Consider the following 20,544-nt stretch of genomic DNA (forward strand, 5'->3'; position numbering starts at 1 on the left):
AGGTCAGAGCCTGGCGCTCTTAAAATAAATCACAGTGCGCCTTGTGCTCTTTTACAAAAATATTGACTTGTGTTTTTTCTTGAGCTTCTCTTGTTGATTTAGGATTTTTTCACACTTCTTGTGTTTCTCGATTTTTCTTGGTGTACCTTCATTCTCCATTCCACTTTTGCCTTGGCTCTATCTTCTGCTTTAGATTTTCCTAATTTTCCACCTTGTTTGAGGGTTAACATAACCCCCCTTCTAGTAGAGTGCCAGTCCCATGGCACTTGTTGGGGGATGAGTCGGACTCTGTTGTTGGAGTAGCCAAGTAGCTCTTTGAGTTTGTGTACAAGTCGAGTTGGAAGGTGTGTTGGAGGGATTTATGGAACTGTGAGGCCCTTGAGTTGGAGATGATCCCTTGTCTTGGAGGGATTTATGGACCCAAAATGCCCTTGTGTTGGAGATGATCCCTTATCTTGGAGGGATTTATGGACCTGAAAGGCCCTTGCGTTTGGATTGAGCCCTGGTCACGAACAGAGACTGGTGTGGGTAGATCTCGCATTGAAATTGAATATTGTGTTGGATGGATCCATCACCCAACCCTCTGTGGTGATCTTCTTATGCACAATTCAATATGAGATTCTTCATTAACTTTTCGATTGGGTTTGATGCGTCCGCCCCTTGATTTGCTGGGTTAGCATGGTAGGATGTTTCGTAAGATGGGGAACACATTGCATGGATGATGGGGTTTCTGAAGCTAGTGGGGGGACCTTCGGTTGTGCATTACGGGTGGGTGTGTGCCATTGTCATTGTGAAAGATGCGAATCTAGAGCATGGCTATGGCGGCTTGTAGGCATAGAGTGAACTCATGATGACATTGACCAAGGGCTGAAGACCAACTGCTACACAAGTGAATTAAGTTCCAAGATGGCAGCTTGGACTCATAGACACAATCTTGTGTAGGACTGACAAAGACAAGACACTTAATTGAAAATACAAAGCTAACTGACATTGCATTCATTCCATATGAAAAATGGTAGTCAAGTACAATGCTTTATAGTTGATGGGTAGCAGTTTTCCCTCTCTGTGCATATGGATAATTGCAGCCTGCATGTCCTAAGCCCAGAACTACCTCATACAAAGAGGCCACAGTGGGTGTGATTGTAGATATCTCAATACCCCTCCTCAATCACAACCAAAAAGTACAAAGTGTGTAGAGGCTTTAGTGAGAGTAACATCTACAAAGTGTGGGCATGTCATAAACATGGCAAAACACTAGAGGCTATTGCAAAAAAGGCTAAGTGTGGGTACCACAAACATGATGGTCATCCAGAGCCTGTAGTAGGGGCCTTACAAAGGCTATAGTGCATGGCTACATGAGGAGTTTACAAGCTTATAATAAAGACATTTGGACTAGACATTACAAGGCTAAAAAAGTCAGTAAAAATTTGGATCAAGCAGGCCCTTGTAGTTTTCAGCATTACTTTTGACATAGTTCTTCAATTCATTGTAGGTCATCTCGTCAAAGTAGTCCAGCTTGCTCTTTTTGATCATGTACTTTCTCTTCACTTTGCTCGCCGCTTCAGAGTCTTCATGATTTTTATGCTTTTTCTTCTTATTCTTTTTCTCTTTGATCTTTCCTTCATGGTCATCATTTTCATGGACTTTTCTTGCATTAGTCATCTGGTTCTTTTCTTTATGGTCCCCCTCAAGCAAATGCACAAGCTTTGAGGCAATAGAAATGTCTTTAAACTTTTGCACTTTCATGTCTTCAAGGTCTTCAAAGTGATACATTGATGGCATTTGGATATAGGCAGCTCCATGTCTTCCTCTAGGTAGAGTAACATCTTCTATGTAGTGTAAATGGGCCATAAGATACATGTTACTCTTCATGAGAAGAAGCATTGAAACTCAACTTCAAATCCTTGACTTTTACTAGCAAAAAGAGTTGAAACTTAATGTGTCAAAAGACACAAGCAATGGTAGTGTAGTATCAAAAGATACTAGTTTGAAATTTGATGTTTGTTGCTTGATGTTTGATGTGACCCCTTCAACTTGAGTCCCCTCGTTGCTGATTTAATGCCCAAATGTGTGCTGGTTACTAAGTAAGAACTCTGAACCAAGTGGCAAGAACTCCAATTGAGTGAGAATAGTTAGAAAATTAAGTGGTTTTGAGCTTGATCTCAAAAGCTATGGCTTCCCAACTTTAGGGTTTACTTCAGCCACTGGTTTTTTCTTTGTAATAGCCCGACACAACAATATCTTGACGAGATCTCTGGTGGGAAGGTGCCTTAGATGCCAAGCCTTGAAAGCCCTATGCTCTTGTCTGACATCCTTACACAGGTAGAGCACACCGACTGTACAACCAGTCAAAGGTGGAGTTCTGAGTAGCGCAATCAATTTTGGTAATGCTGAAGCCAGGGATCATCAATGTTACTGATTGAAGTGCCAGAGAGCTATGCTCTGAGGTGATGAAGAGATCTCCAGAAGATGTCGTGAGCTGAAATGATCTCTATGAAGAGATCCATGGGCTCAAAGGAGGTAGGGTTCAGACTGGTTATGGCTGCACAAGATTTGATTGAGGATGGAGTTGAAAAATGAAGTCTTACGCTGATCTTGGGATGAAGAGGAGCTGAAGGAGCAGAGAGGAGACCTGAGACATGCTAAGCCATGCTCAACTAAGCTCTAATACCATGTGAAAGATGTGAATCTAGAGCATGGCTATGGCAGCTTGTAGGTATAGAGTGAACTCATGATGACATTGACCAGGGACTGAAGACCAACTATTACACAAGTGAATTAGGTTCCAAGATGGTAGCTTGGACTCATAAACACAATCTTGTGTAGGACTAACAAAGGCAAGACACTTAATTTAAAGTACAAAGCTAACTGACATTGTATTCATTCCATATGAAAAATGGTAGTCAATTACAATGCTTTATAGTTGTTGGATGGGTAGTAGTTTCCCTCTCTGTGCATATGGGATAACTGCAGCCTGCATGTCCTAAGCGCAGAACTGCCTCATACAAAGAGACCATAGTGGGTGTGATTGTAGATATCTCAACAATCATGTGGTGCATTGTGCGCATGCTAGTGGGATGGAGCTTAGGGTGACATGTTGATTCGGGTTTTTTACAAACAGGATTTCCACCACAGAATTTGGCCGAAACCCCTATCAAGAGCTTTACCATATCACTTTGGGTTTACTCTTCAAGCACTAGGTATTCTACATTTCTTCTTGATTATGATAACTCTAGAAAATGGGGGGAACAAGTTCTTAGGAGGGATGTCAATGTAAAGGGTAAAAGGGATGGTTATCTTAATGAAGATGGAAATGGATTACACCTAGGAGTTGAGTGAGTGCATAGATTTTTCAAAGGACTAGCCTCCAACTACACATGGGTTCCGCCTGCATCACTAAGATTTGGAATCTATCACCATCATTAGAGGACATCTCACCCTAGTACACAAGTCAATATCCACATCATGGTGTCATTTGGATCTTACACAAAAGCTTACAAGCATGGACCCCTTTTGTCACATGCTTACATGTATTTATATATATATGGGAGACTAAATTCAAAGCAGCTTTTGGAAGCCATTTTTTATAATCTCAATAACTCCCAAGGAAACGTGAATTTTAAGAAAATTCCTGCGCTATCCGATCGGTTTTAGACCTGGTCTACAAAGTTGCAGAAGAATTTTTTTTCAGATTCTTCATCGATTTGGCACAGACTGCTGGCTACATGCAATTTTCTTCTCTCTTTCACCACATCAACTTTCCATTGTATTCTTCTTGTAAATATATTATAATAATGTGCTTTGGACACCCACCTCTTGTAATCTAGCTCCCTTTCTCTATTTTGTCAACCACTACCCTTGGCTTCTTGCATGATGACCAAGGTGGGGACTTGTCCCACCCACTATTCTCCATATTTTCAAAGATGCCATACATCATCTAGGATTATGTTAATAAAAAATATTAGCTTAATCTAATCCCTCATGGAGGCTATATAAAGAGCCCATGGAGAATGGGAGAAGGGAGAGAAGGAGAATGACAAGCACATGAGAGCACTCTAGAATACCCTCATGCTAGTCTACCTCTTTAAGGTAAGCTATGAGTAAGTTCTTTTATTATGTAGCATAATGGCAAGCTTCCTCTACCTCTTCTCCTCTTGTCTCCCTCTCTTCTCATCTTCTCATTCCATGAATACATAATGGCAAGCTTCCTCTACCTCTTCTCCTCTTGTCTCCCTCTCCTCTCATCTCTCTTTCTCTCTCATATTCTAATATGGTGTCTAGTACATATATTCTCTCTTGTAAATTTGTGTCTTGGTTCTTTTGATTATCTTTGAGAGAAGGGATGTCCTAGCCCATCCTCCCTTTGGCTAGGTGGTGCCCCTCTTTAGTTCTCTTAGTGAGGATTGGAGGTTGGATGGGTAAGAGGCAACCCATTCATCATTTCATCCCTCAATGTCTAACCACATGTAAAGTGTTACCTCCCTGGGTGTGTCCTGTCCTTGATGTGCTACCCTAATCGTGACGTGGGGGGTCAAAATGAGGCTAGGGGGTTAGGAACAGAGCCGGCCAACCGAAGCCATTGGACGCACCTAACTTGAGGACCCCTAGGTGCAATGGCTATGGTGGATGTGCAATTTGCAATGGCGACGTGTGATATTTTTTCCATTTTTATTTCTTTTTTAAATAATAATAATAATAAAGTTACATAGTCGTGACAGAAGTTTGATCTTCGTAGAAGGGGGCTTAATAGATTTACTAAGGAATCAATGGCTTTAGAGATACCCCTTGAGGTTTAGGCAGACTTGAAGGGTGGTGGTAGAGAGAAATGGATGATTGCAGCGGGTGAAGTGGCTATCATTCATTTCCTCTAGTAGAGTTAAGCAAAATTAAGGTAATAGAGTGGCTCACATCATTAGCTGAGCCATTGCACAACTATCTATAGCATTAGGATCAAAATGGAGCACTGGGAGGCCGCGCTCCTGCAGGGTAGGGTCTTGCCTAAGGAGTATCCTAAGAAATCTTAGGTAATGACAAGTGGTAATAAAGGCGGGGTCAAGGCATGAAGTGAATCGGTTAGTGAATTGGATTAGAGTATCATACAAGTTTTCTAACGTAAAGATGAGGGCATCTTCATATGTAGTATAGTGAGGATTATATATTACAGGGAAATCATAATGGCCGTGGACACTAGAGTCAAAATCCACTCCCACCCTTCGAGGTAAGGCATAAAGGTTGGGTCGTTCCACTCGAAGGGTTGAGTGTTGTAAAAGGCCATCCAAGTGTCTAGGTTGGTTTCACATACCCTTCTTTTCCATGTAGGTTGGCATTCGTAGCTAGGCATAGACCGTGGTACTTCAAAAACTTTATTTTTTCAAAATTCAGTGTCTTCTGTGGCCCATAATGTGGGGTTCTACTCTCTCCTCCAACCATCTTTGTCCGAGCCTGCTTCCAATGTTAATCACCTCCTCCACCACCTTGATAGGTAACACTCTATGCAGGGTGGTGGGGAATTGGAAGTTGAGGTCAAAGGGGCTCCTAGCCATTTCTTGCCTCTCCCAAATTATGAGGTTGCCGTAAATTCTTGATGGGGTATCGTCCGCACATGGTGGGATAGGTGCCTGGGGTGCCCTTACTCCCCTGGTGCTCCATTTTCTCCTTGTCTCCTCCACCATTCTCTTTCTTATTTCTCTTAGTGCCGCCTTTCTTTTTGCGGAGGTGGCTGCGTGTTGTTGCTCTTCAAGCCTCGGGGAAGGAGGTTGTGGGACAAGCTCGTCTTCATGTGGTCCCATTTCAAAGTTCATGTCCACCTCCCTTTCTCGGCTTGGCTCTTGCTACTCCTCTTCGAGGAACCCGAGTGTGTCCACTTCCTCTGAGGTTAGTCTTGCCAATAGGAGATAATGGCATTGTTCTTCCAGGCTTGGGCCAACTCCACTAGGTTGTGGCGGCATCTGCAGTCCAGCCTTCAGTGCCCTACGAGCCATTCCCAGTTTCTTTTTCATTGCCTCCACGGATGCTCCCTCCATTGCCTCGGTGACATCCAATAGGGTTTCTAGGAAGGCATGTTGTTGGGTGTGGAAGCTCACTTGGGCGACCTCCACTCTGCTTTCGACAAGTATATTTTCTTTTTCAACTTGAGCGAGGCAATGCGCCAAATCTTTGACCCTTTTTTCGTTATGATTGGCCCATTTCTTCACCCTCTTGTTCATGTCTTCAAGGCTTTCCCCCTGCCTCTAGGCTAGTACTTTCAGCCTCCGTTCTTGGTCTTCCATTTCTGCCCTTAGCTATTGCTACTCCTCCTGTGCTGAGGTAGCCTCTTGGGTTAGTCTCTCCATCTCTATTTCACACATGCGAGCTCTTTTCTCCCTCAGCTCCTCCAGCTCTTCTGTGGCTTTAGTGAGTTTCTCCATTTGAGCTTGTAGACCTTTATAGAGTGCCACAATCTCTTCACTGTGATGTCGTAGGCATTGTATGACCTCGGTTTCTCCATTCAATCGTGCCTACCATTCATCTTCTGTCTCTTCCTCAGCTTGTAGCTACTCTTTTAGCTCATTGATTTCTCTTTGGACCATGGCCATTTGGCATGTTCTGTCCAGCTGGGATGCCGCCATGGCTTCCTTTTCCACTTCAAGATCTGCTATTGCAGTTCTCTTCTCCTCCTAGGCTCTCTCTAGTTGAGAGAGGAGCTCTTTGATGTACTCATCGTACTCTTCAAGTGGCCTCTCTATTGTGGGGACGAAGGTTGGTGGAGATGGAGGTGGTGATGGCAAGCATCAGAAGGGTGGGCATGGGGGTGATCAGGGCCTTGCCCTTGCCTTCTTGCACTACAGGTGGCACGAACTTAGGCACACAGGCACTTGAGCTAGGCCCTTCATCTCTAATGGGGCTCGTGGATTCTGGCTCATCATGCCTGGACTACTGCTCAATGGACTTGCGCGTGGCAAGGGCAATGTCTTCCTCCTCTTTTTTTCTCAGCTCCTCCTCCTCCCATTCCTGCTTTCTCTTCCTTTCCTCCTCGGCCTTTCTAGACTACGGGCCTTTTGCAAGTCTGCATTTTCTTGTCTCCTCTTCCTGTTGTTCCTATGCAGTTTTCTTTTTCATTTTCCTAGCCTTTCCTCGGCTAGTTTGCTCTTCTTGTTCCTTACTTTCCTCCTTTTCGCTTAGCATCCTCTCACTGGACTATGCCTCCTATTCCTAGTGAGGTGGCGACTTGCTTGGTGTTTCATCCACCCCCTCTCCTCCTTCTTTCTTCCCTTGTTCCAAGGCTTCATTGATGATTGCGGTGAAGACCCCACCAAATCCAATGGTTGCAGCCTTTGAAGACAAAGCTTTCCTTTTAGCTTTGGTGGCGGGAGATTCTCCTTCAATGGGCTTCCCTCTTATTGCCAAGGCTTTTGCTGAGGTCTCAATGGTCTTTCTCACAAACCCATTGAGGTTGACCTCATCCAATGACTTTGCTGCGACAATCTCTAGCAGGGGGACAATGATGCAACTCATGATGGAGTTGTATCTTTGGCTAGAAAATACCACTTGGCTTGGAGTTGGATTTTGGGATCAGGAATGTCTTGCAAGTTGATGGCATCATTGGTGTGGATTTTTACCTTGTCCATCCCTAGTAAGGCATATACTCTCTTTTTGTCTTCCTTTCTACTTTGTTTGCTAGGCCCAATGCCTTTTCCACTAGCTCTAGGGTCAATTCAATCTGCACTTGGCGAGTTGCCTCCCCCTCATGCACGGTTATGGTGCCACGGTTTCTGTGAAAAGTCCTCAAGAACTCTGCATAGTGGAAGTAGTCCACTCCCCAACTCACTTCTTCCACGTATTTCTACAGATTTCATTGCTTGATGATGTGTCATATTGCCCGTTCTTCCATGGCCACATCATCTAAGTTGAAGATATGCTGGAATTTGAACTGGTTGAAGGCTCGCGTTTCCATCGAAAGTCCATATTTTGCTTGTTCTTCCTCTCAAAAAGGCAGTTTGCTAGCCTTTTCTTGGCCTGCCATGATGGGTGCCTGTCATGAAGCCATATTCACCATTAGTGGTTTTCAGAATAAGCAACATGAAATGACTACATGCTTATTGAACTGAAATGCTTATGTGCAAAAGTAGACTTTTCCTTCCAATAGTTTATTGATTTTAACTTTTATCGACCTTTTTCTTAATCACAAGTTGTTGAATTTTACCCTTGCAATGTGTGCTTTTCCTTTATTGTTTTCTTTATGTGTTTGGTTTGATTCACCTAACCCTTATTTGGTTTGATTCACCTTACCCCTTCCCCCTTTGCAATGAAAAGAATCCTTCCTAGGATGAATTGGTTAGAGGATGAAGGGTCTTTAGCGCATAATATTAGTGTTTTACTTTCGCATGAGCCAAGCATAGAAACTCGGATTATATTCTAACCAAGCATAGCTGTCCATATTGAAAGAACAGATGCCTAGATGTGTAATGTAAGTGAGGACATCAAGTAAGAAGTCACCAGAGGCCACTCTGCTAGCAATGTGCAACTCCTCCTTGGAGAGGATGTGATCTAGATAAGGGTGTTCTTTAATGTAGTCTTCCACGGGTCGATTATGGAGAGTAGTCAACGCCCTAAATGAAGTTGGAGTGACATAGGTTGGGTCATTTTTAGATGCTTTGATTGTATGTCATTGTTCAGCATTGGTCATTATTTGGCATCCCTCTAGCTCCCATTACAATCGTAGAGCGTACCATTTCTGCAAGAAGGGGGAATTTTTGTCAGTAAGCCATTGTAACTTTTCGATTTTCTAGTTCATGGCCATGATCGTGCTCTTGCTATATGATGTGATGAGACGATGTTTGGTCGCTTGTTCCTTGGATACCTTGATTGCAATTAACTTTACAACTACTTCAAAAGCTTTAAGGAATACAAATTCCGACTCCTCCCAAGAGCAAGAGAGAGTTCGCACTTCTGTCGCTATAGGTTCTTCCAAGAGTCCTAGATCTAGTCAATCGTAGCTTTTAGCCAATGACATGAAAGTAGCTTCCAAGCATCGGAGGCAAGCAGCCAAGTCGTTCCTAGTATTTGCAGCTAAATCTGCGGCCAAGGTTAGAATTGAGTGCTGCTCATAAGAGGGTCTAAGCCCACTAGATGGTTGAGGTTTGACAGTGCTAGAGAGGTTAGTAGCTAATGGTTGTCGCTTGGTTTGCTCACGAGTTTGTAGCTTGGCATTATGTTTGATGGGCATGGTTTTGGCTGCAGGTGACACACTATTTGGCATATTTGAGAGTCAAGGGGGGGCGCTAGATGGGGTTGATTTGTTAGTAACAGATTGTGGTTTTGGCTGATACATTGGCTTATGCTCTTTTGAGCTAGGCTTTAGAGGTTCCATGGATTTAGCGGCTTGAGTCACTTGTGGTTTGAGTGGTTCTAACGGGACGTTTGTGGGCAAGCTTGAGGATGGCGTTTGAGTAGTGCCTTTGGATGTTTGGGGTTTAGGCAACCAAATTGAGGTGTTACCCACATAGTAGCCTTGCGCTTGCAACAAGGCCTTCCGGGCCCATTGTGGCTTGACCATACGCCGATGTTTATAATTTTGTCTTGGTCTCTTGGGTTTTGGGTATGAATCCTTAGCCTTGTAAGGCCACATGTTTGTATTCCTAGGTTGCACTCTCTGTTTAGGTACCCAATTGAACTGATTCATGGGCTTCAGTGTTGGTCCTAGTGGGTTTCTAGCCTAGAGGCTGGGTAGATTGTGACAAGTCCCAACCCTGTGGACTTGGAAAGAGTCACACCGCCTTTGCTAAAAGCTGTAACTATGTAGATGTTACCCATGGCTAGGTGGATATGCTGCAACTCATAGTCGACATGGCAAGAGGCTTGCTTCTTGAAAGTTCATCCTAGCAGTGATTCCGTGCCTGAATTCTTAGTGTTGAGCAACACATAGAAGATTATTGGCATGCTTTCAGACTCGATAGAAACTACAACCTTGCACTTTTCCAAAGGTGTCTAGGGTTGGACTCCATAAGGGGTGAGATTAGCAATAGTGCGTTGCAACTATGGTTTGCCAATTTGGTTCCAATGGTCATGAGTCAAGATGTTAAAATTGGCTCCCTCATTGATCAATGTGTCGATGGTGCATATGCATTTAGTAGTGACCATCATGCGTAGGTAAGCTGGTGGCACTGCTTCCTCATCCTCACTGTCCACCTCAGTGATAGTGGCTCCTCATACATGGATAGGGGGTGCTAGCATTGGGGGCTCATGCAATGGATGAGTGGGAGGGAAATACTTCTTTATGCAGCTTCCATTAAAGAAGCCTATGCCCTCACCCTCTAGGGTTTCCAACTCGACGTTGCGAGTTCGGCTTATGGTTTGAACCTTAAAAGGTCCTGGCCCTCGAAACTTCAACTTTTGCTTTTGTCCCTTGACCAAGTACAACAGTACTAAGTCACCCTATTCAAAGTTGCACCACTTGACATGCTTGTCAAACCAACTTTTGTGTCTTGACTTCTCACATATGAGTGCATGGGTGGCTAGAAGTCGGGTTTCCGTTAAGTGTTCGAGTTCAATCAAGTGTATTGTCCATGCCTCCTTGCCATCCCATCTTTCTTGAAGGGCTATCCTCAGGCTTGGTACGAAGAATTCCTAGTGAAGGATTGCCTCAGTACCATATGTCAATCTAAAGGGGGTCTTCCTACCGATGTCTTGTAAGCCATGCAGTAGGCCCACAAAGGCCGCCATCAATTTTTTATCCCAATCACTGTGTGACACAGAGACGACCTTGATCATGGCATTTACCAAGATTTTATTTGTCGACTTGGCTTGACCATTTTCCTAAGGGTAGTAAGGAGAGGATTTATGATGGATGATTAGGAAGGAGGACATGAGGTGAGTTATCACTTTGTTGATGAAGTGTGTGCCTCGGTCACTAACTAATTCGATGGGGCAGCCAAATCGTGAGATCACTTGCTCCCATAGGAACTTAGTGGTGGTCCTAGGGTCATTCTTTCTCGTAGCTTGTGCTTCTGCCCATTTGGCTAGATAGTCCGTGGCCACAATGATGTACTTAGCCTCTGAATATTGTGGCGTAGGACTAATGGGTCCGATGAAGTCAATCCCCCATTTCTCGAAGGGTTGTCATGTGATAATTGGGATTAGCTCCATGCAATCTTTATGAATAGGGACTTTAGTTTGTTGGCACTCATCACAATGCTTCACGAATCACATCGCATATCTCGGAAAAGGGTAGGCCACCACAGCTGGGACTGCAACACCTTGTGAGTTGTCACATCTCCACTGAAATGTCCTCCTGCAATTCCATCATGTGCCTCCGTCAGTATGTCATGCATCTCATGCTCACACACGCATCTGAGCAGCAACCCGTCTTGCCCCAACCTATAAAGTCGGCCCACTATCAACTGATAGGGTTGGATTTTCAAGATAAGATGCCTAAGGCGGGCCTTTTCTATCAGTTGTTCCGCTAATCCGTGCTGAAGCACTTGAACTATGTCCAATGCCCAATACGGTGTCAAGTTAGCTTTAAACAAACCTTTTTCATTGGATAAGTGGAATAGGTGTGCATCTGGTAGTTCATCCTCAATGCCTTGTAATGTTACTTCCCTTTGCGCACTACCATGGAGAAGTCAAAGTCCAAAAGTAAAAGAAGCCATCTAGCAATGTGTCCTGTGGTGCATGGTTTATTAACCAGATACAACAAGGCTTGATGGTCAATAAAGAAAGTAAAAGGCATAGCCAAAAGATAATGTTGAAATTTCTTCACAGCAAATACCATGGCCAAGCCCTCACTTTCCATTGTTGAGTAATTCATTTCAGTCTCAGTGAGTTGTTTGCTAGCAAAGCTCACTGGATAATCCAGGTTGTGTTCACTAGGGTGGCACAACACAACTCCTACGGTGAATTTCGAAGCATCGATGTGCAGTCACCTTTTTATCTCTTGCTCTTTGGTGAGATAGATTTGGAGCTTAGTTTTCGATGTGTGGACCTCAACAACTCGCCAATAGCAAATGTCCATTTGTTCTTGGGTTTTGGGTAAGACGCCTTCATTGCCTTATTTGCATTTGGATTATGCTTGCCTTTTCTGATTTCTTAGATGGATAGCTCTCTGGCACATTTGGCGTATCTGTCATGTAGTCCATGTTTGAGGATTTTGCTTATGGCAGATATCTTCCATGATTGTAGCAAATGTTATCCTCCTTGATGTGGCTGCTCCTTTGTTGTATATTGCTTGCTCTACTCCAATTATATTGCCACCAACATGATACTTATGTGTTATTTTCTAGTAGCCTTTTGGTTTTGACTTGTGCTTCACAAGATTTTCTGGGATGACCAAAAGGCCTAACATGTTATCACATCTTGTATCCATCCTTTCTATTTGGATGGCTTGCAAGTTGGGTGTAAATACAATGTGAGTGTCCAATCTAGGGCTCGTAGTATCGGAGCAGTGGTTAGAGCCTTTTTTAGTTTCTCATATGCACATTGGCACTCTACGGTCCATTCAAATACAACCAACATCGTATATAGAGGTCTAGCAATCAATGTGTAATTTAACACAAACCATCGATAGTACCCGATATGTCCTAAGAAGCACTCAACACCCCTGTAATCAGCTTCTAGGGGTATAAGATCGACAATGACCTTGATCTTTGAGAAATCTGTGGGCAATGACATTCTTTGACACCACATGTCCTAGGACACATCCATGCTTCACCCCGAACTGGCATTTCAAGGGGTTCAATGAGAGGCGGTACAGTCGACATCATTCAAAGACCGCTCGGAGCCTGCCTAAGCATTCTTGCCAATAAGCAAAGTGAACGCAAAAGTCATCCATGAAGACTTCTAACTCCTTCAGCAACATGTCTTTGAATATTGTACATATTAGTCATTGGAAAGTGGCTGGTGTGTTAGTCAATCCAAAAGGCATGACTATGTAGGCAAAGACTCTCCATTTAGTGGCGAATGCCATCTTATGCCTATCGTTAGGATGCGTTTGCACCTGATTGTATCCTGAGAAGCCGTCCAGGAAACTGTAGGCTTCTTGCCAGCCACTCTCTCTAGCATGTGCTCGATGTATGGTAGTGGGTAATTATCTCTTCTTGTAGTTGCATTCACCTTCTTGTAATTGACACACACTCAAATCTTCCCATTTTTCTCTAGGACGATGACTATGGGTGAGACCCAGTCCGTGTGTTGAATTTCATAGATAAATCCCACTCTCATCAAATTTTCAGTTTATTTCTTAACAGGGTGAGAGTGCTTTGGATTCATGGAACACGGTCGCTATTTGACCAGTGTTGTCAGGTGTCATGGGTGTGTTGTGAGTCACTACACTCGGGTCTACCCCTTTGAGCTCTTCTAGGGACCAAGCAAAGATGTCTACATACTCTCGCAAGAGAGTAATGAGACTTGCCTCATCTTGCTCAGCCAAGTCATTGGCTATAAAGATAGGTCATGGGGTCTCCCCTTCCCTAACTAAATTGACCTCCTTGACCTTGGCGGGTCCCTCGATGGGTTCCCTTGCTTGACCTTGTCATTTGGCTCCCAGCAAGATCACCACCCTATCTCCCTTTTTCAACTTTGTGAACCGTTTTGGTACATTAGGGCTGAAAACGCTTCAAAAAATGCACTTTTGTTAATCACGGGATTAAGAAAAGGACCAAAGAGAGTTTGCCACGTGTGTAAGAATATGGTATTCTCGTCTCCTCTTTTTTGGAGATAGTAGAGTCCACTTCGTGATTCTCTCCTCCTTTTTAGCCAAAATCTCCAATGTCTGACATGTTTTGGTAGTCCCGAAGTCCTTATTTACTTATAAAATTTGACAAATGACATAATAAAGTTGCTGTGAAGTTAATGATGATTTTTTTGAAAGTCAAAAACTTTTTGGCACCCAATAAATTTTCATTAGTCTTCTTAGTATTCCTTTTTAGTTCATTCACCTTTCTTAGTGAGCTTCTTTCTCTGCTTTTTAGTTCATTCATCTTTCTCGATGAGCTTCTTTCTCTGCGAATTTAATTTAAGTATGGCATCCAGAAGGCGCTCTTCTCGTTTAGTAAACTCTTGCACTGTCTATAGCAGAGTTGATGAAAATTGGGAGCCAAAGATCTTTAGTATAAACGATTAGGTTGCCATGCTGCCCTCTTGCAAGGACTCTCACAAGGTGAAAAGAAAAAAATGAGAGGATATTAAACATCACTAGAAGGGACGTATCATTTCTTTCAAAATTATGCATGAAGGGTGGTTTATCAAACTGCAACATGTTTATATGGTGAAGGATATCCACTTGCCTCCAAATGAGTATGTTTCACAGCAAACACATTGTAAGACTTGAGTTGATAACGTTTTTTTTTTTTCATTTAAGCAAGTACTAATAATGAATTCTTGGTTATAGATATATTTCTATCAACAAGTACGGAATGGCAACCTATGGAAAGCTTAAGTGGAACCTTCCATGCGATTCATAAGGTGTTCACAGACATTATCTATGCTGATCAGATTGTGGGTTCTTTTATTATGCATGTTTCATGGCTTTGTGGAGGGGAATCGGAATCAACTAGGGTGATTACCCTATCCAAAATCAACTCAATATATTGCTCCCTTATCCATCGCATATATGAGTTAGGGTAATCTTAGCACTACGAGAAAAAATGTGACAAGTTGGTAAAAAAGGGTCCCTAAAAAAACCAACAATATGAAAGAGACTTGCATTCACTCCATCTATCTTGAGTATCTTTGAATCTATTGTCCTGCAGACATTTGAAAAGCACTCTCTTTCCACAAGTATATGTATGACTTTGTGTCTTTGCGATGGTATTTCTTGTTAGAGAGAGTTATATGGTTTTCTAGGATCAACAATATCCTCATATGTGGTGTCCAAGAAGGTAGTCATGAGCCTGCCAGCACTGCAAATGGAAACATGTAACTAAAATAGACAATCAAATAAAATAAATAATTAACCAAAAAGCAAGCAGTATTCCATTCAACCCACATTCTTCCTTGGCCATGGATACCACTTAGAGAGTTCATGAGGATAATTTCTCTGGTGAGTGTATCCAATGTAACTAAAAAAAATATGGTAGTTGTGATGGAATCAAAATCTTTGAAAGACATTGCTATATTTGAACCAAATCTTAAAAAAAATTCCATTGATAATTGTGGATCAACAATACACATAATTTTAGAGATTTATTGGCTAAGAGATGCAATCAATGTCCTAAAGCTAATAGCAAAAATAAAGGGGTGTTATTTGCAATCAATAGCACAATTATTCTATATACTAAAAAATTTTAGAGTCAAAATGCCTTACCTTATGCAATAATAAGCTACAGAATCTAACAATTAAAAATCCTTTTTACAACTAGCATGGACTTGTCCTCATGAGATATGCTAAGATAGTCCTCTTCCTCAGAAGTGCAAGAAACATTGATAACCATTTGCCCATACACCTCACCCATTCTCTTATAATTAACAGGTCCAAGTACATCGATTTTTCTCTTACAAACATCATCCTCGGTACCTTATTTTGCTAATCATATTAAAATCTTTGTTCATTAGGGTGATCTTATGAGCATGAGCAGCAACAATGTAAGAATAATTCATAAAGTCATAAAGTCAACCATGTGAGAATAAGTTGATATGACACGAGAGCAACAAAGCCAAATTTTCGCAGGGTCATATTCACGTTGTATCGTGGAGCAGCTCATACGGCGCAAGCGTGGCAAAAAGCATAATGTTTGGTACTATACTTCTCACTCCGTATTGTGGATGAGTTGATATGGTGCAAGAGTGGCACAACAAAATCTCCGTAGGGGTCCTTCAAAGCTGCTCGGACACCCCCCTTGTAATGACTTATTTTTTGTGATACCTTAAACCCATCAAAAAAATTCCAAAAAAAAAATCTATAAGTTTATTAGGCTCTTAAAAAAATTTAGATTTTTTTAAAGATTTTTTTGAGCTTCTTTACTATTTTAAAACAAATTTTTAGTAAAAAAGAGCCTAAAAAAGACCCCCAAAAATCACAAAAAAATCACCCAAAAATAGCATGTCTGATACAGCACGAAAATGGGGTGTCCGAGCAGCGCTATTTTTGGGTGATTTTTTTTTGGTGATTTTTGGGGTCTTTTTTAGGCTCTTTTTTACTAAAAATTTGTTTTAAAATAGTAAAGAAGCTCAAAAAAATCTTAAAAATTTTCTAAAATTTTTAAGAGCTTAATAAACTTATGGATTTTTTTTTGAAATTTTTAATGGGTTTAAGGTCTCACAAAAAATAAGTCATTACAAGGGGGGTGTTCGATCATGTCCGATACGACGCGAAAAATACCATGTCCGATACAGCGCGAAAAATAGCATGTCCGATACGGCGCGAAAATGGGGTGTCCGAGCTATTCGGACACCCCATTTTCGCGCCGTATCGGACATGCTATTTTTGGGTGATTTTTTTGTGATTTTTGGGGTCTTTTTTAGGCTCTTTTTTGCTCTTCTGCTCAAGGAAGTTCATGTTATTTATTTATCTAACTTCATTGACTTGTCAAAAGTTCATGTTATTTCATGTAGAGAACTTTGTTTAACATCATACAATACTCTTTAAACTATTTTTAAAAAATAAATAAGATCATGAATGCTATAGAGTAAAGGAGATCTATAATCACAAAGATTATTTTGATGGTCTTTTTTTGTGAAATTGAGATATATTACATTTGAAAAAAGATATACAATGATAAAGCATCAATAATGTAGTGATGCTTTCAATTATAAAATCAGTCCGCATTAGAATCAGAGTTCTGAGAGAAAGAAATAGAGTCAAGTCTTTTCTATTTCTTCTTACAAATCAAGGGAAGAGATCTTAAGGAATTTGCTAGGATATGATAGCATGAGTAGTATCATCCCATGACATCAAGCCACCATTTAGGTATTGAAATCTGATAGTGCTAATAAGAATCACAATTGAAGATATTGAAACTTGAAACCCCATAGTGCTAATCATAGTTGAGGGTATGATGAGAAAAATACTCCCAAGAGCTAATATCAAGTAAGAAGTTGTATCCTTCATATTCTTTGAAGCATCCTGCACACATAAAATCATCTTAGTCCTAAATTTGATATGATACACAATATCACTAATACTTCTATCTATTACTTGTTTAATGTTTTTTATATTTTAATAAACAAAATTGAATAATAAACATTTGCATCAACACCATGGGACTCTTTTACCCATTTTCTTATGAATCAAATTGAAGAGATTGAAGAAAAAGCTTGGATTTAGTTGAAACAAAATCTTACAGAATGGATGTCTTAGGGGTCCAAGTAAAGATGCGGCTTGGATGTCCCAACCTAGTTGGGTCTGCTGAAAACTAATGAGATGATCTCGTCTCAGGTCCATGGAGGACCATATCTCTATAGCTCAATCGACAAGTAAGTGGTATTGATCCTCTGTGTAGAGACTCTTTTGATTGTTGATCACCTTCTCAAGATTTTGTGAAAGGAGACGAAGGGAGACCAATGCACGCTGCTGGTAAGAAACGGACGTGATTTTGGTGAGAAATTTTACGACAGAGTAAAATCTGCTTTAAGAACTAAGAAACAAAGTGAAGAGGAGAGAACGATGATTCAAATGAATGCAGACAAAAAAAGAAGCGTGATTTTGGTGGGAAACATGATAGTAGAATATTCAAAAAGAAAGAATAATGGCCGAAAAGTGACCTCTGACATGAGTTAACGTCCTTAGGTATTTAATGGCTAACCTCTTAAATGAATAATAAATTCTCTCATTAATCACGTCTGAATGGCCAAATTTGGAGGGTTCATTATTTTAAAACCTCAACTAATTAGTAACTTAATCATTTTCTTACAAGTGCCATTTTTGAAATGTTTTTGGCCCTAATGGGTCTTGTGATTTTCGTTGTTCTTGTGTCCGTGTTTCTTTGCTCAGCATTTGTTGTTCCTCCCTTAATCATTGGTATCGTAGGTGAATGGGTAGGTCCCCCTTAGTGCATCTAGTCTTGGGAGGCTGAGGTATTTCAAGATCACTATCTGAGTTGACTTCCGATTCAAAATCGAACTCTCCGTCTTTGCTAGAAGAGGGGATCTCCCCTAGTGGTCGTAGCTCAGAAGGTGAGTTCATTCGTAGCAATGGTGCATCATTTGGCGAGGCTAGGCCTACCTGCTCGTAGTCAATTGCACCCATGTGCTCCAACCAAGTTCAATTGCAACCCTTGTGCTGACTCCTTTGTCTCCTCTAAGTGCACCCTGCTTGCATGGTCTGAGGTCTACTTGTATTTGTTCGATCATATTCCCCCTAGTGTCGTACTCTAGGGTATCGACTTCCTTTTCGCTCTCATCATTGAAGAAACAATAGTCCTCATATTCCTCATTGGAGCTGTCTTTGTCCAGTTGCTCCTAACTCTCCTGGTTTTTTGACTATCCCCTTCTTGTTGGTTGAGAAGTAAGGCCCAATTGTACTTCAAGTTCAAATCATGCACCTTGGACAATCACCATTCACGCTCATCCAAGAGACCCTGGAGCGGCTTAAGGTTCGTCATTGGATTACTAGCCAACTAATTGGTTAAAGATCCTAAGATCTCTTGGAGCTCACATCTATTGCTTGGGACTCAGAATGCAACCTGAGCAGGTATTCCACGTAGACTCTGGGTCATAATGCAGACTGGCACTAAGGTGTGTCTTTGAACTTACCAGTTTCCTTAATGGTTTGTTCGTACTCCTCAATATCTGAGAATGCTAGGTCGATGGTGGCAGGCATGTGCATCCAGTCTCGCTCATCCTCAGGGCAAATGATATATTTGATAAGAGCTCCATAAGATCTCCTAGTCTGTCCATTGCCCTATGGCGTCTAGGTCAATGGGTGTGGTCTTTCAAGTGTCCATCTCCACTCTCACAGCTTTTTTTTGATTGCCTAAGAAGATAAGATTGTTGCCCTAGTCTTCTACGACTCTCGCGTTGTGCATCCAGGGTCGGCCTAGCAAGATATCGTAGTCCACTCCCTTCATTACTATAAAGTCAACAAAGAACTAGATCCCTACAATCTTGACTAGCCAATTTTTTAACACTCCGAATGGCTTCACCTTCATTCCATTTGCCAGTGTGACATTATATCTAGCAGTCTCGACTGGTGGGTTGCCCCAAGTTTGTACCACATGGCTTAGCATACTCACTCCTGTCCCTGTGTCCAAGATTCCCTTTTTGGTGACATCCCCTAGTGCTAAGACCGGTAGGACTACATGCATTTCCATGCCTTCCCAAAAGGCATTGATATGTAGGGATTTGGGTATGGAGTGCAGCATCAGACTCGCTATTTGAGTTTCTGCATCATGCTTAGGAAAATTTGTGGCAACTGGCTCATTTGGTTCTTCAACCCACTGCTTCAGCTCTAGCCCTAGCCATAACGTCTGGTGGTGCTGCTTAAGCAAGTTGCCTAAGCTTAAAGTTAGAGGGGTGGTCACTAGTGTATTGAGGAGGTTACTAGCCACCTACCTCTCTTCTAAATCTGTGATTCTTGGCCAATGGCCTTGACTAGCTTGGTGGCTCGAAGCATTTAGACTTTGTTTGGGGGCCCATCTTGTGGTGCCATCACCTCCCTTGATCTTGGTCATGGGGGAGAGATTGGCATGCTCATGCTTAAGAGATCATCGATCTCGACCTCTAGTATAGGTTCATCATCCTTTAGGTGTTCGTGGGCCTCCTTCACCCACTCCTTCATCTTCTTGATGGCTTTGAGTTGGCACTTTGGATTGGGGTACTCCCCAACCCTAGCACTTCCCTTCTTAGCTGTCTGTGGAGCCGACGTTTCTTCCTCTGTGTCAATGAATTCCCTTTCAACCGGCAGTGTTGTGGCACTTTCGATTTTGAGGGTGACCTTGGCATCCAGTCTCTTCTTCCTTCATCTTCGAATCTTTTTTCCAACTGAGGTTTCATCAAGGTTTCTAGGCCCTGGCAATGATAAGCCAGCTTGCTTCGTTTGTGCACGGGTCATGACATGTAATGGGATAGGTGTGGCCTCCCTGTTTGATGTCTCGACACCAAACAACCCCAATGGAACCGATGGCTCATTTGCTGAACTAGAGGATGGTCTTTTCCTAGTTCTGTTGACAAAGAGATGAGTGATTCCACACTCAGTGCATCTCAGGTCAGCCTTATCTCTGTTTGCTTGCTCCCTCTCGGGGCATCGCGAAGAAATATATCATGGGTGACCGCAACTCCAACACATGATTGGTTTTTGGGTTTGCCCTCCTAGGCCTTTGCCTCTTCCTCTACCCAAGGCCATCACTAGTAGTGGTCAATAGTCCATGAGGATAGCATTGCCTTCCTCATCATACGACATGTATGGATTTACATAAGGCTAATCTTTGCTAGGCTTGTCCACATATGGGACTGGAGTGTCACTTGGTGGGTGGGTCCCGTAGGGTCCAGGTGGTCTAGGGATACCTATAGGATTGATTTCCTTCCTAGGGATGGTAGGGTTAGCGTCATTTGGTGCCAAAATAGCCAACGGGGCTTCCCTTCCCAAAGAACATTGGTGGTCTATTCTTGGATACCGCTCTTTCAGTTGGTCTC

Source organism: Lygodium microphyllum, chromosome 7 (genome assembly GCF_053477565.2).
Source record: "Lygodium microphyllum isolate KBCC chromosome 7, Lygodium_microphyllum_v1.1.10, whole genome shotgun sequence".
In the NCBI taxonomy this organism is placed as follows: domain Eukaryota; kingdom Viridiplantae; phylum Streptophyta; class Polypodiopsida; order Schizaeales; family Lygodiaceae; genus Lygodium; species Lygodium microphyllum.